Here is a 6023-nt window from a genome sequence, read left to right as displayed (position 1 = left end):
CTGCCCTTGTAGTTAGTATGAATCTCTCTCAGATGCCTTTCTTTTCAGTTTAGGTAAATGTGCCATTAAAAACTGAGGTCTTTTCTCTGGTGTTACAACTCCTACCAAGTAATATATTCTTCACTATCTGCTAATTATTCTCCTACTGCTTGTTAATATACATTATGCTACGGGTCATCATCTACTCTGAAGGCTGGTTTTCAGTGGTGTGCACGTTGTGATATAGAGGATAAGAGATTTCTCTTTGAAGGCAGTTTATAAATCTTATTGGTCTCCTTCATGATGAAAGGCACTATAGATATATAAGAGATCAAAGCTGTATAAAGATCAGTCGTGTTTGTTTGCATGAGCTTTCTTTTTCTGTTCCTTCTGAGGATTTTGAGCTTCAAAGTTTCAGCTTTAAAGAAACTGAAAAGAACCCCACAAAAGAACCCCTAACAACTCACCACACTGCAGCTGGTTTGAGGTCAGGCCAGCCAAGTGCTATACAATTTTGACCTGAACTCACACCCTCTTCTTCAACGTTCTTCTATCTACCAGTGATAGCTGGCTCAGAGAAAACCTGTGGTGTTTTTAATGACAGTGATGGCCCAGAGCAGTAAGTTTTGGAGAGGAGGAATGTTGCTTAGCAATAAAGGGGGAAAAGAAGTTTAACTCAAAACATAAGTGTTTCTATTGTGACTTTTCAGTCTGCTAGCAATATTATTATTAATTTGTGAGTATACATTAGCAATTGGCCTAAAAACATATGCAGTTAATTATACTGTTTCTGGTGCTTTTTTTTTTTCTTTCTTTTTTTTTTTTTGGTACGCTTTACATTGAAATTCGGAATTCTTAAACATTTGATTTAAGTGCAAAGTATGCTTCTTTCAATGTCTGTAGGAATTGGTAGCATAAATCTAGTGCATTCATTGAAAAGAAGTGGCTGCATGCCATGTCCTGTGATATTAGGGTACTGTTTAGCATAAAGTGGTCTGTGATATGTGAGCTTTTATTTTTCAGCTGAACAACTGCAAATTATTTTTTTTCAACATAGGGTGTTCTCATAAATGACATCAAAACAAACTTGTGACCCACAAAAATACCTTTTAAATGAGAAGCATACTGCGGTCACATACAGATAGACATATTACATCATGTAATAAGCCAAAATTAAAAAAAAATTAAAAAAAAATAAACAACAAGAAGGGAAAGTGACCCTGCCTGCTCAGTCCAAAAATCCTTCTCCTTTAAAGTGCTGCAAAAGGAGTGAGTCAATATTATTTGGTTAACTGGCAGTACAAGCATCCAAAATCCACACACTTATCCTTTTTTCCCCATTTTATTTAAAGCAAAAATAATCTAAATTAAAGGAGAAGTACTAAGAACCAGTATGGATCTATGTAGGTCTCTGTAGAGTAATTTAGCATGAAAGCGATGAGCCAGATCTGGATATATGAGTGAATCCCAGACTTTCTGCATATTATCCACACGCTACTCCAGAGATAAGTCATAGCAAACAATAAAGAAGTTGTGTAGCCAAGCAGAGTAGAGAACAATAACCTGTCTGGTACACTTTATCAATATAAAATCATAGTACAACAGCCAAGGGAAAGTATAGGAATTGGGAACTGGGTTAAATAAGTTTCTACGGCTTGCAAGACCTCCAGGGGCCGTATGGACAAGAAGAATGTAAATAAAGTCCAGTGGCACAGGATTAAAAAAATTCAGTCTTCAATGGAAAAATGTTTCTTTTTAAGGATAGCAGAGGAAATGTTTCCATACTAGAAGAATCCAGCCAACCATGAAAGCAAATGTTTCCAATCTCTGTTATTTGCTCTACTTCTATATGTATATATTTAAGGAAAAAGCACAAAATAAGAGCAAAGCAGGAAACATTAAGTCCTAGTTTAGGACAGTAGGCATTGGTTATCAACTTAAACAGAAAAGAAACAAACAGCATGTATGTATCTGTTGTGCTTGGCCTAACGACTGTACAAACCAGTAACAGTTGCCTCCCTATCAGGAGAGAGAAGCCTTGCACCCCTGCATGGGTGCAAGCACAGAGGTGGGTCCTGGGGACAAGAAGGATGCACAAGGCTGCTGCAGAAAGGTTTACATCCCCTCCTTGTTCTATCAGTGTGCCAGCCTGCAGGTGCCAGCAGCCTTTCCTGAGACCAAACCTCTCAGGGCATTAAGAAACTCTCACATCTCTGGAGTTGTAGATTTTATAGCCATATGATGCCATTGTGAGCTTCCACAAAATACATCCCTGAAAAGAGATTTCAGTTCCCGCTCTATGCAATCCATACGAGTCCTCTCGCTTCACTGCCATCTCTCCCCTATCCACAGTGAATCCAATCTGGAGGAATTGGAGAAATAGCAGAGGGCTGTGGGACCATCACCACTTTTGTAATGGGCAAATTCAGGTGGCAAGATTCAACTTTGACTTAGTTTCCTCGTCCGGTCCGTAGAGAGAAGGGTTAAAATACCAGAGGTAAATTGTGAGAGGCCTTATTCTGTTGTCCATATTTCTGTGTGTCAAAAAAAAAAAATGTTCTCGTGGTTTTACCTTATTCTCTGGTGTCACTTTCTCAGTGGTTAAGTACTGGTACAAGGCACTGTAATCAATGCTGACATTCAGAAAGTAAATGCTTGTCTTATCATAATATGCTAAAGGCAGTTCTGCCTTCTCACAGTTGTTATTTCGCAGTTTCGGGCTAGAACTGTTCCCAGACCCGAAGTGTTAATTGTTAATTGTTAGCTTTGCTGACAATCAGGAACACACATCAAACTGGAAGGAAAGCAGGATTCTCAGCTGCCAGACTGATGAATAACTGAACCGTTCTCATGAGTATCCAATAATAGCAAAACTGCTTTCATATAAATGTGTTCAACCACACATAAAAGGATGATTTTTGGACGTGGAGGATTAAAACTTTCTCTTACACTTTCAGTATTACAGTCTACAAAAGCCGATTTTTCTGCTTCTTTCCAGAATTCCAGGATTAATCTGTGAGTATGCTTGACTAAAGTCTCTTCAAAAAGCTTTATTTAGATGTGAAAGGAAAAACAACTTGTCTCGTTTGCTCTGGTCTAAGCTTCTATTGCTCAGCGCCCATGAATTGCATTGCGTATAGGGAAATAATGTCAATTTTGTGCCTTCAACATTTGTGAAAAATGTCACCCTGCTTAATAGGTTGATTAAAACTCTATATGCTCCAGAAAATAAATATGGTTGTTTATCATACTTGCCCAAGATAATGACAGTAAAGAAGGTTGAAATGCTGTATGATTTCCTCTCTTCTGCATCCAGGGACATTCAGCACACAGATGGTGTTCCACATAAAGGATCGAGTTAACTGTTAAACATTTTTTCTTCCCATTAGCTCAATTAACAATATGCCCCTGCTATTAACAAAATAGACAAATCACAGAAAACTTGTCAGCTTAATCCTGACTGCTAAAACAGACCATTAGCCCAGATGGGATTGTTTCCTGGCCTATCAGGCTCAAAACATCTAGAAATTTTGCAGCCACCAGCCCAGACTCCAGCAGTGTTGATTCAGCTCTTCAGCCTTAATTGATTTTCAGGCACTTAACTCTCCAGAGATTTTTGAATGGCAGCTTAAATATTGAAAGCTACTCTTCTCTGCGTGTATGCTAGGTCACCTGAATTTTCAGAAGTGATGAGCTCTGAGGAGCCTTAAGTCAGCAGATGCCATCAGTGACGAAAATCACGGCAAAAAACCCCTGAGACACTTTTGCCAGAGGGGGCAGTGTAGCAAATAAAGCAAGCATTTCCAGCTTGTTTTCATTTGTCGCCTTCTGCAGCAAAAGCACTCTTGCAGACCTTGGGGCTGGTGGCGTTGTGGAGGCTTCCATCCTAACTGTGAGAAGGGAGCTCTGCCTGCACATCACTGCTTCCTGCATAGCTGTGCCTATTCTGCTCTCTTCATCTCCATTTTCCCACATCTCCTTTTGCTTCTATGAAATACAGTAAGAAGGGAGCTTATTAATAGTATCAGCCTATAGGCTAATTTTAGCAACACACATGACCTCTGCTATTCTTATAACTAATTGTGATCAGAAATTTGGTGAAAAACACTGTAAATGAAACACAGTGGCCTGCTCAAACTCGTTATGCTGCGAAGGCTGCTCTGAAAGAAGTGCCTCCTGTTTTATAATGTTGGCCTAGGCTTCAAAGGCAGATGTCGATGCTATGGCAATAGAGGTTGAAGCTTCCCGTCAATATTCCATCACTTTTTTTTGCTGCGTGACAGATGGTGCCTGACACGGAGGAGCGTATAAAGCTAAACTGTATCACTGGATTCCTCTCTGTGGAAAAAATAGCACCCACTGATGTTCATCAGCACTTGCTGAATGTTCATGGAGATTAACAGCGAATGTGAGCACAGTGAGGCAGTGGGTGGTGTGTTTCAGCTGTGGTGACAGTAGCAGTGGGTCATCTCCACTGGTTCAAATTGTTACGAGAGTAGCATGCAGGCTCTTGCTCATTGCTGGCAAAAATACATGGCTAATGGTGGTGACTGTTGACAAATAGTGTTTTGTAGCTGAGAAACTGCTCTATCAAATAGTGTTATTATGCTCTTTGTATCTGTTGTAGTTCCCATGGAAATAAACAAGGAATCATTATTTTTAGAGTAACTCATGTACATTACCCAGTTTTAATTGCAGGGCTGCAAGCATCTCATTATTTAGCATAACTCTTTGCACAGGAAAAGCTGATAATGAACCTCCTCTTCCATGTTTTATTCTCGTACTCCCTTGATGCGGAAAGAAAGTACAAGGTAAGATTTTTTTTTAAATAAATGAGCAATTGAGTAGTCGCTAGACCCATTGACTTTTTGCTTCAATGTCTACTTGCAGAATTTAAGTCTTGAAACCTGATTCATTTATTTATTTATTTTTGTCTGTTGCTGTTTGCTCAGTTGCATTAACTACACACATTAAGGTATCTAGCTACTACTGATACACTATGTGCTTCTTCCTTCTATCTGTACAGAGAATGGCACATTTTCTAGTGTTTTGTTGTGGTTTAGGGTAACTGTGCTAAAAGTTTTCATAAAAAGAGCAGTATCCAAAGCTGACAAAATTTTCACCTAGTGAAGAAGAGTTGCACAGTGCAAAGATTAAAACTCTTGTGGATTTCAGCATGAGACTTGATTTACTTTTAAATTATGACTGTACTCTTTTATATGAGCCTTTATCTAGAGAAAACCCATTTATAGCCAAAATCACACAATAGAGCTTGGAATAATATGATGATCTATGAATTACTCATTCTTTGGAAGATGTCTTATGCAAAGCCTTTTATCTTAGCACTGGTTTACTACATCATTCTGTATGTGTACTGTATATGTGATTCTGTTTTAAAGGTTTGTTTGCAAATTTCACTAGTTTCTGGTTTTTTTTGAAAAAAAGTAATCTGACAAGGCTGTACAACTTGGGGCACTGCCAGATTTAATTCATACTGTGTGCTGTATGGGAAATTTTTTATTATATAGTCAAATCAATATAGTGGTTAACTGTTACCAGAAGTGACAGCTCTCTTCTGCCAGGGCTAATACTCATTCAGCCTTTAGAACTCGAAAGTGCTAGAAAACTACTCGTTTTTCTTAAGGATTGCTTCCGAACTGTATTCTCACACAGTCACTGTGCTGATGGGAGGCAAGCAAGAGTGACACTTTTCACAGGCAGCTGTCACGGTTCAGATGATTTGTTAAATTCCAGGACTGGTCATTCACTGTAGCACAAAGTAAGTCACTCTCTGACCACTCCTGTCTTTCTCCATTGATGGCACAGAGAGCTTGGATGACTAATTCAGATGAGATTTTACTGAAAGTTAATTTAACAGATAAATCCAAGTCACTCGAGTTCCACCTTAAAAACTAAAATTGGTCAACTTTAAGAGCATAATAGGACTTGTATTTATTGAATTTAATTCAGTACCTGATCAGTTTTAATGGCACGGACCCATGTTAAACTTGATGACTTAGCACTAATATGCATAAGTATAGGCA

This window comes from Lagopus leucura, unplaced genomic scaffold (genome assembly GCF_019238085.1).
Source record: "Lagopus leucura isolate 7727_CA_CO unplaced genomic scaffold, USGS_WTPT01 Super-Scaffold_73, whole genome shotgun sequence".
In the NCBI taxonomy this organism is placed as follows: Eukaryota; Metazoa; Chordata; class Aves; order Galliformes; family Phasianidae; genus Lagopus; species Lagopus leucura.
This window is presented reverse-complemented; position numbering follows the sequence as displayed.